Raw genomic sequence first — 8,772 nt, 5'->3', positions numbered from 1 at the left:
TAGGGATCAATAAAATAAACTTTTTAACCAAATTACCTTAATAGATTTATTTTTTTTATTATTTTTTAAAGATTTCATTTATTTATTTGAGAGAGAGAATGAGAGAGAGAGAGAGCACATGAGAGGGGGAGGGTCAGAGGGAAAAGGGACTGGGACTCCAGGATCATGACCTGAGCCGAAGGCAGTCGCTTAAACAACTGAGCCACCCAGGCGCCCTTAATTTTTTTCTTATATTCTCAATACTGGAGAAAAATTTTTTTCTTGCTTCTTTATTGTGCTAACCCAAAGTGCAGGGATATCATCAGAGATAACAAAGCAGTGGAAGGCAAAGCAAGTGAAGTTTTAAAAATGTATATAAAGTAAAATGGAAGTTAAAAAACTTTAAAGAACCAGTTTTCTTTTCAATTCAATTCATTAGTTCTTTGTTCCACTAAAATCAGAATAGGTTTTGCTTAAAAGAAAATGGAGAAATAAGCCTGTGTTGGGGCGCTTGGGTGGCTCAGATGGTTAAGTGTCTGCCTTTGGCTCAGGTCATGATCTCGGGGTCCTGGGAACGATCTCGGGGGCTGGGAGCCTGCTTCTCCCTCTCCCTCTTCTGCTTCCCCTGTTTGTACTCTGTCTCAAATGAATAAATAAAATCTTTTTAAAAAAATAAGCCTGTGTTTAGAGTCTAATTGTAGATGCAAAATATTTTAAAGTAAATTTTTTCTCTTTTTATTTTTATTTTAATTCCAGTATAATTAACATAAAGTGTTATATTAGTTTCAGGTGTACAATATAGTGATTCAACAATTCCATACATCACCCAGTGTTCATCATGACAAGTACACTCAAACCCCATCAGCTGTTTCACCCATCCCCCTGCCCACCTCCCCTCTGGTAACCATCAGTTTGCTCTCAATAATTAAGTCTGTTTCTTGGCTTGTCTCTCTTTATTCCCTCTATTCATTTGTTTTGTTTCTTAAATTCCACATATGAGTGAAATCATATGGTATTTGTCTTCCTATGACTGACCCATTTCACTTAGCATTATACTCTCTAGCTCCATCTATGTCATTGCAAATAGCAAGATTCCATTTTTTTTTATGGCTGAACAGTGTTCCATTGTACTCTTAATAACTAGTACTAACAGTAAGCTGTGTGGATAAGCCATAAATTTCTTTTTAAACTGATAATAACAGATACTACACTTGATCTTAGCCAAAAGGCTGAGAAGCAATATAAAATTCTTTTTATAAACACCATAATCATAATACATTTATCAATCTAAATAGGCAGCTATTTTATAATCTGTTAAAAATAAACATCTTGACTAAAAGTCACTGATTATAATAAAGTATTTGCCTGTTCATCCTTGTGGACTTTTCTATTAGCCCACATGTGGAGTTTAAGATACAAAACAGATGAACAGGGGAAAGGGGGGAAAAAAAGAGAGGGAAGCAAACCATAAGAGACTCTTAACTATACAAGACAAACTGAGGGTTGATGGAGGGGAGGTGGGCGGGGGATGGGCTAAATGGGTGATGGGTATTAAGGAGGGTACTTGTGTGGAGCACTGGGTGTTATATGTAAGTGATGAATCACTAAATTCTAATCCTGAAACCAATATTACACTATATGTTAACTAACTAGAATTTAAATACAAATTTGAAAAAAAAAACGATTTAATTACAAAGAAATCTTAAAACATATTTCAGATTAAAATCTGGCAAAGGATGAATGTTTTATTTGCTTTTTATTTTTATTTTTTAGATATTTTATTTATTTATTTGAGAGAGAGAGTACCAGCAGTGTGGGGGGAGCGGCATGGAGAGGGAGAAGCAGGCTCCCGATGAGCAGAGAGCCCAACACAGGGCTTGATCCCAGGACCCTGGGATCATGACCTGAGCCAAAGGCAGATGTTTAACTGACTGAGCCATCCAGCACCCCAGAATGAATGTTTTAAAAGAAAAAGTGTAAACATTTAAAATGAAATCTGTGCATTTCCAAAATTTTTAATATAGATAAAAATTCTAGTATTTGTTTATAATTGAATTTAAAATGCTTATATGAGGTTTCTATTATTATGTGTATGCAATTTTATATGCTTGACCACAGTGCTTAAGAACTAGAACAATACTTATATCACAAAATGGTGTATTACTTATGCCATAATGCACTGTTGATGTTCTAAGTCTATAGCATTTAAAGATTTGGGAGGGACTTCTCAATACCAGTTCACTTTAGCATTAGTCACTTTCAAATTTGGTTCTAAAGAATAAATCTTATGATACTGATGTTAAAACAGTTCCAATTTACGTTAATTCACAAAACTATTTCACTTGTCTGGGATTCTACTAATGATATGAATGGGTTCATTTTCCAAATTTCTAGCCTCTTACCAATGCATCTCAGATAATGATGAAACTTGAGAAAAAAAGTGTTTATTTTTAAATTTTCTTAATTTTTTTATTTTTTTTATTTTTTAAGAAATTTTTATTTATTTATTTGACAGAGAGAGAGTACAAGTAGGCAGAGAGGCAGGCAGAGGGAGAGGGAGAAGCAGGCTCCCTACTGAGCAGGGAGCCCAATGAGGGACTCGATCCCAGGATCCTGGGATCACGACCTGAGCCGAAGGCAGCCGCTTAACCGACTGAGCCACCCAGGCGCCCCTAAATTTTCTTAATTTTAAAAATGTTTTTAATTATGTTAAAAACATGTGTGATAATTTCATTTTCAACTCCTAGAAGTAGCAAAGTGCTCAGAGATGTTATTGGACTTAGTATAATTAGGCTTGCCCATGGAAGGAAGGGTAGGAAAACATCAATTTCTCTTATACCAAAAGATGGTAGAAATGTTTAAGATTTCTAGTTTCTATTCACACCCACAAAAAGGCAGGCAGATAGATTCTACTTTGTGTTACTTATATCCTGGTTTGTCATTCTCTTTACTTTATGACCATCTTTTTTTCAAACACTATGCTTAGCTCCAATTTTTGTTCTAATAGTGTTTTTCTTGAGAATTAACATGAATTCCTGGTTTCCTGTCACTGAGAATAGGGAAATAATTTGTTCTCGAAATTCTTATATGTGGATGGAACCATGCTAAAAGAAGGTTTTGAAGTTAAAAAGCTCAGGTGAAAGTGCATTGGAACAATTAAGATCAACATGCTAGACACCTAGAGAAAACAACACAAAAGCCTCAATGAGAAACAGCTCTGGATTTAAAAACATGATGCTCAGAAGCTTAAAAAGGAACTACCTTCCTCCAGGTTAAACCTCTGCTTCTAATCCCAGAGAAATCTTTCATTTCCTTCCCACACTGCCCCAACACATATATATATACACTTTCTTGTGTTTGTTTATATTTTTTATGTTGCTGCGGATGTTTGTTGCTTTAAAGTATTAAAGGGTGCACTGTTCTAAGGAAATCATCTCCTGAATCCTTTCAGGTTTAGCACCAATCTCTTACAGTGGGAAGTGTGAGAGCTCTCAATAGCACCACTTTCTTCCTCTCCCTTCGCTCCTTATAGTGGCTGGTAGAGGCTGATAGCTATGCAAATTCAACAGTCACTAAGTCAGACTTCTTTTGCTTCTAATGCACCTGATGCAAAGAGTTGCTGCCTCTCCAAACTGCCACTAACGTAATAGAGGGGAGCTGGCCAGAGAGAACTCCAGTTCCCTTTGGAGGGAATGACAGGGTAGGGAAATCACTGAGAAGACTGAAGTACAATAGGATTCTCTGGCAAGTTGTGAGCTAAAGCTTCCTAGTAAGATCAAATCTCCATCCCCTCTGCACTGGACCCTGTTCAGGTCACCATGATTCTCATAATATACCCAGTAACCAGGTAAGCATTCTCCAAGTCATTCCAGATCTGTTACCTCTTTGTGGATAACCCTGTCAACACATAGGGATCAAGGAAGGATTCTCTGGAGACTGAAGGGGACCACAGAATTATAGCCAACAACATATATACCTTCCATATGACTCAGAAACACTATCTGAAGAGGCAGGAAAGTAGGAATCCACCAGAATGCTCCATGAAAAAAGCCTTAGCATTTAAAAAAAAAATCTATTAGCCTGTTTCCCCTTCTCCCTTTACAGCACCTTCTGGACTATAAGAACTCACTTTACCAACTGCTGCTCTCTTCAATTCCTTCCAAACAACTGGAGTGGGGCAGGGATGTGGTGCTAGAATGAGGTTCTGGAGGGGGCCTGCTGTTAAGCACAGAGGAGAAGGGGAAGGGTGGCCAGAGAAAAAGAAAGAGAAATGCAGAAATTAAAATAAAAGGAAAAGAATAAGGGGAGAAGGAAGGAAAGAAAGAAATTAAGGAAGAAGGAAAAGAGAGCACAGAAACAAGCACTTATCACAGCTGCCAGGGTCCCTAAACCACTGCTGTCCAAGGGCAAGTGGGTATTGACAGTACTTCCCCCAATAGACCCCTCCAGTCCAACTCACCCACTCTACAGATTTCTTTTTCTCCCAGGCTCATCCCCCTTGTAGTGTAAAACTATTTCCATGGCAACATATGGGCACACAATTTAAGGTGGTTCATAATATTGAGTCATATGGGTTCCACCTACTCCAGGCAGGTGATCTCTCCATTATTTTCCTTTTTCCTTTATTGTTGAACTTTGTCCAGTGGAATAATATTACCTTTTATCTCTCCTCACACAGAAACCCAATTTCCTCTTCTTTCCCAAAGTGCTGTCTGACAAATGTCTTTCCCCAACGTACACCCAAACACACCCTCCTCCTTCCTCCTTCTTCAATCATTGCTAACATAAACACAAACTTACATTCATGCTCAGAGGGCAGTTTTTCTGAAACAAGTGGTTTTCACTAGTGTCTTTTTTTTTTTTTCCTTAACAATTTGCATCATGAGGACTTCCTTCTCTCAATACATTCTGCTCTTGGTTTGGCTAGAAATATTTAGGTCCTTATGTTTTTTCTCATATCTAAAGCCACTTCTAACAAGAGAAAACAGCTGGATGGCATTTTTTAAAGAAACAATATCAAAATGCAGTCTTTGATAATTTAAAGTAGAATTGTCTTATATAATCCACTAAGTTTATAATTAGTAATATTAAATGTATTGATTGGATTATTGTTTCTAAACTTTGCTTCCATTAAATTTTTCTACTAGCATAAAATAAACTTCACTTTTAAGGTACCTAAAGACTATACAAAAGAGATAACTAATAGGTACTTTACAGAAGGAAAAATAAATCTTGAAAGGAAGTTTAGGATTATAGAAAAAAAATATGTAAATATACTTATTACCTGCCTATAACATTCTTGCACTGTTATGTAGTAAACACACTTGATATCTAAAAAAAAGTGAGGTACAGACTTTAATACTTCACTTTATAAATGTGTGAAGTTAAAGTTTTCAAAATCATTCACTATTTATTGACATGTAAGTGTGTTAGTCAATTAATCTGGAGGGGTTGTAATTCCCTTACCCTGGAGCTGTGAATAAACATAATTCTTGATACTACATCAACATATCAATTATATTTTGTTTATCATCTATAACTGTTGACTTAAGCACAGAAAATAAAATTCAAATGTAATTACTGATGTCTTTTTCATCACATTAACTGAGTTCAATCTTACCACAGCCATAATTATAGACACAATTATTAATAAAAGAGGTAATTTTCTAAGAAATTCAGTATAAATTTTAGTTGAGTAAAATAAGTTTTTGAAGGAAATGTAATTCCAATGTCAATTTCAATGTCTACTCATAGTTGAAACTAAAAGGAAAAGTAATGAAACTTCCTTTCTATGAGATTTCTCACCGTGTCTTTTGGTAGCACACTTTTTTGAATTCAACGACACTACTACTCTGAAGATTAACTTCCTTCTCCAGAGTTCCCCATCAACTGATCTCCCCACATTCTCTGCACCTCACTTGCCACAACACCATGGATACTGTTGCCAGGAGACTAAGAATATTATTGTTGCATCATTAATGATCTTATAGTTAAAAATATTTTCAAGTGAGAAATTTATATAAGGCAATTCTAAGCATGAAATCTCAAAAAAATCCTATATTCCTTATGTTACTTTGACTTTAATAAAAAATAGCAAAGATGAATAGATAACCCATACAGATGTACATACATAGCTAATTTTTTTTTGTTTTATTGTAACTGTCTATATGCAAAATCAAAATTAAGTTGTAATTTCTGAAATACAAACTTTGGGGACATATTGTCTACTTAATTTTCATCTCCCAAAGGAACATTGTTTTAAAAATCCTTGAACAGTTACAAAGTATTATAGTTGATTAACATTTGATCATTGTTCTGAATGTCAAAAATTAATATAAAACCATTTTAAAAGAGCTCTTTCCAACATAAGGTCTTAATATAGTATGACCAGTTTATAGAAATCATCCCATAGGGGCACCTGGGTGTCTCAGTCGTTAAGCGTCTGCCTTCGGCTCAGGTCAAGATCCCAGCGTCCTGGGATCGAGCCCCGCATCGGGCTCCCTGCTCTGCGGGGAAGCCTGCTTCTACCTTTCTCACTCCCCCTGCTTGTGTTCCCTCTCTCACTGTGTTTCTCTGTCAAATAAATAAAATCTTAAAAAAAAAAATCATCCCATAACTGTTTTTAATAAAAATATCAAAATTGAGAAGAGAGACAAGCAAATAGATTATAGGAAGGAAATTATCTGTCAAAGTCAATGATCCAAGGGATATGTTTTTGATAGCCCATGTAGTCATTCTGCAGTGAAATGTAGAAGGGAATTAGTACACTTTGGAAGGGCCAAAGATGAAACAATATAGTTGCTCAATTTTTTCCTGGCACTATAATATATATCAAAGGAAGAAGAAAAAAATTTTAATAACATCTAAGTATAAATCATGTATATGAAAGAGATAATGTTAAATCAGAGCTTAATTTGAATAGGAAAATATATCTGTACAGTTTCTAAAGGAAACATAACAGAAATTATACATTTCATGATATGTAATACTGAATATAGATTTAAAATTTTTAACTTGAGTTCAGAATTTTTAAACATGTAATTAAATGGTAAAAACGACCAAAAATTATATAATATGTCAGGTACTAAGTGCTTTAATTAACTCATTTAATTCTCACTCAGAAAAAAATGTAAAGGTAAACAAAACACCCAAGATTCATGTGAAAGAAACAGAGAACAAGTTATACAAATAAATTAATGAGTAGAATAATAGATAAAATAGCCCAAGGTTAACTAAGAGACCAATAGGCACAAGTTGGGGGGGGGGTTAAGTAAAATTTTAAAAAGTTAAAACAATGTAGTAATAAAACAAGACAGTACATGTAACAGTGAAGAAGATGGAAGAGTCTTGGGAAAATAAAAAGATAAAATAGAAGTCAAAAGACAACTATCACTAAGTAGCTGTTTAGTGATCCAAATGCCTGATTTAAGTCCCATTTATTCCAAAGGTTAAAATTCCCAATTCGATTAATTGTGCCATATCTCTTTTGACTCAGTTTGATACATTTTAAAAAATCATTAAAGATCTTTTTTTTTTTCCAAATAGGTGTGATTTTAAAACTCACTGAGTGGATTGTCATATTTTAGGGCAAAACACTCAATTCCTTCCATGAGTTTCTAAGAAAAGTGGTACAGGAATCATGCTCTGAAGAGCCAGAGGGGCAGAAATCAGGATAATGGACATTGGATATGGTATAGACAGTGAAAAAGCATTCTTAAATAGGTTTCTGAAAATGAACTGCTAGTAACCAAAAAAACTTAATATCTGAAGTATATAGGTGGATATACATCCTTGACCAGTGACATCTATCCTGAATGAAAACTATCTGTCCTCAGCTATGAGCTAGTCAAATAAAAAGCACTAACATCTCCTTGGTGGGCTTATCAGGATGAAGAACAATTTGCCTAGGGTTTTTCATTTCACCTTCTTTTACTAGTAAAATATTGCTATATTTTAAAAGCTATACTATATTTTTTAAAAGCTATGCTATGTTTTAGAGTGGCAAGTTCAGCCTGATTTTAATACGTATTTTTGCCATTTTGTTTAACTGATTCAGATTGACTGGTCCTTAGACACTCACTGGAATAAACTCAAAGATCACATTTGGTCAAAATTTTTAATATAAAAAATCCAGATGTCAATATCCATCTAATATTACTTGGGCAAAGGAGATGAGTAAGAACAAACTGAAGGTATCAAAAGATTTTGGGTAAGAAATTAGACATTTTAAACAACAGGAAGTTGTTGTGATGCAGTACAAGGCTCTGCTCTTAGTTTCTAATACTTCTTTGTATACCAAGTAGTCTCTACTGACTTTTAAAACAACTAGATATGCACTGGGAATGCAGATAAAGCTAGGACTATGTAAACGCTACCACAGTCCCTTCTCTGAAATGCCTGGGTGGTGGCAGGGCATCTTTTAAATTTCAGAATTTGCCAGATATTAGAAAGGCAATATGAGAGTACAAATACATTTAATATTTTTATAGGAAACATGACTATTCACACCAAAGAAATAATTAGCATCTCACATTTCTAGTTTTTGTTACCAAACCACTTCATGCTAGGTCAGGGTTTGCCACCAAAATTAATTATGAAAACATTTTAGATTTTCAGATTTTTTAAAATTTCTCTCTTTTTAAAATTTTATTATGTTAGTCACCATACAATACATCATTAGCTTTTGATGTGGTGATACACAATCCATTCTTTTCGTATAACACCCAGTACTCCATGCAGTACATGCCCTCCTTAATACACATCACCTGGCTAACCAATCCCCCCTCCCCCCTC

At 34.9% G+C, this 8,772-nt stretch overlaps 1 pseudogene; it reads right to left on the bottom strand.

Annotated features, from left to right (window-relative positions):
• Positions 1–1,091: 1,091 nt before the first annotated feature.
• On the bottom strand, positions 1,092–1,220 carry LOC123851817 (U2 spliceosomal RNA; annotated as a pseudogene).
• Positions 1,221–8,772: the final 7,552 nt, after the last annotated feature.

Source organism: Mirounga angustirostris, unplaced genomic scaffold (genome assembly GCF_029215605.1).
Source record: "Mirounga angustirostris isolate CCGP_5_RB_7025 unplaced genomic scaffold, mMirAng1.0.hap1 SCAF_11, whole genome shotgun sequence".
Lineage (NCBI taxonomy): Eukaryota > Metazoa > Chordata > Mammalia > Carnivora > Phocidae > Mirounga > Mirounga angustirostris.
Note: the sequence above shows the minus strand (reverse complement) of the source record. Positions and strands in the feature narration are given on the sequence as shown.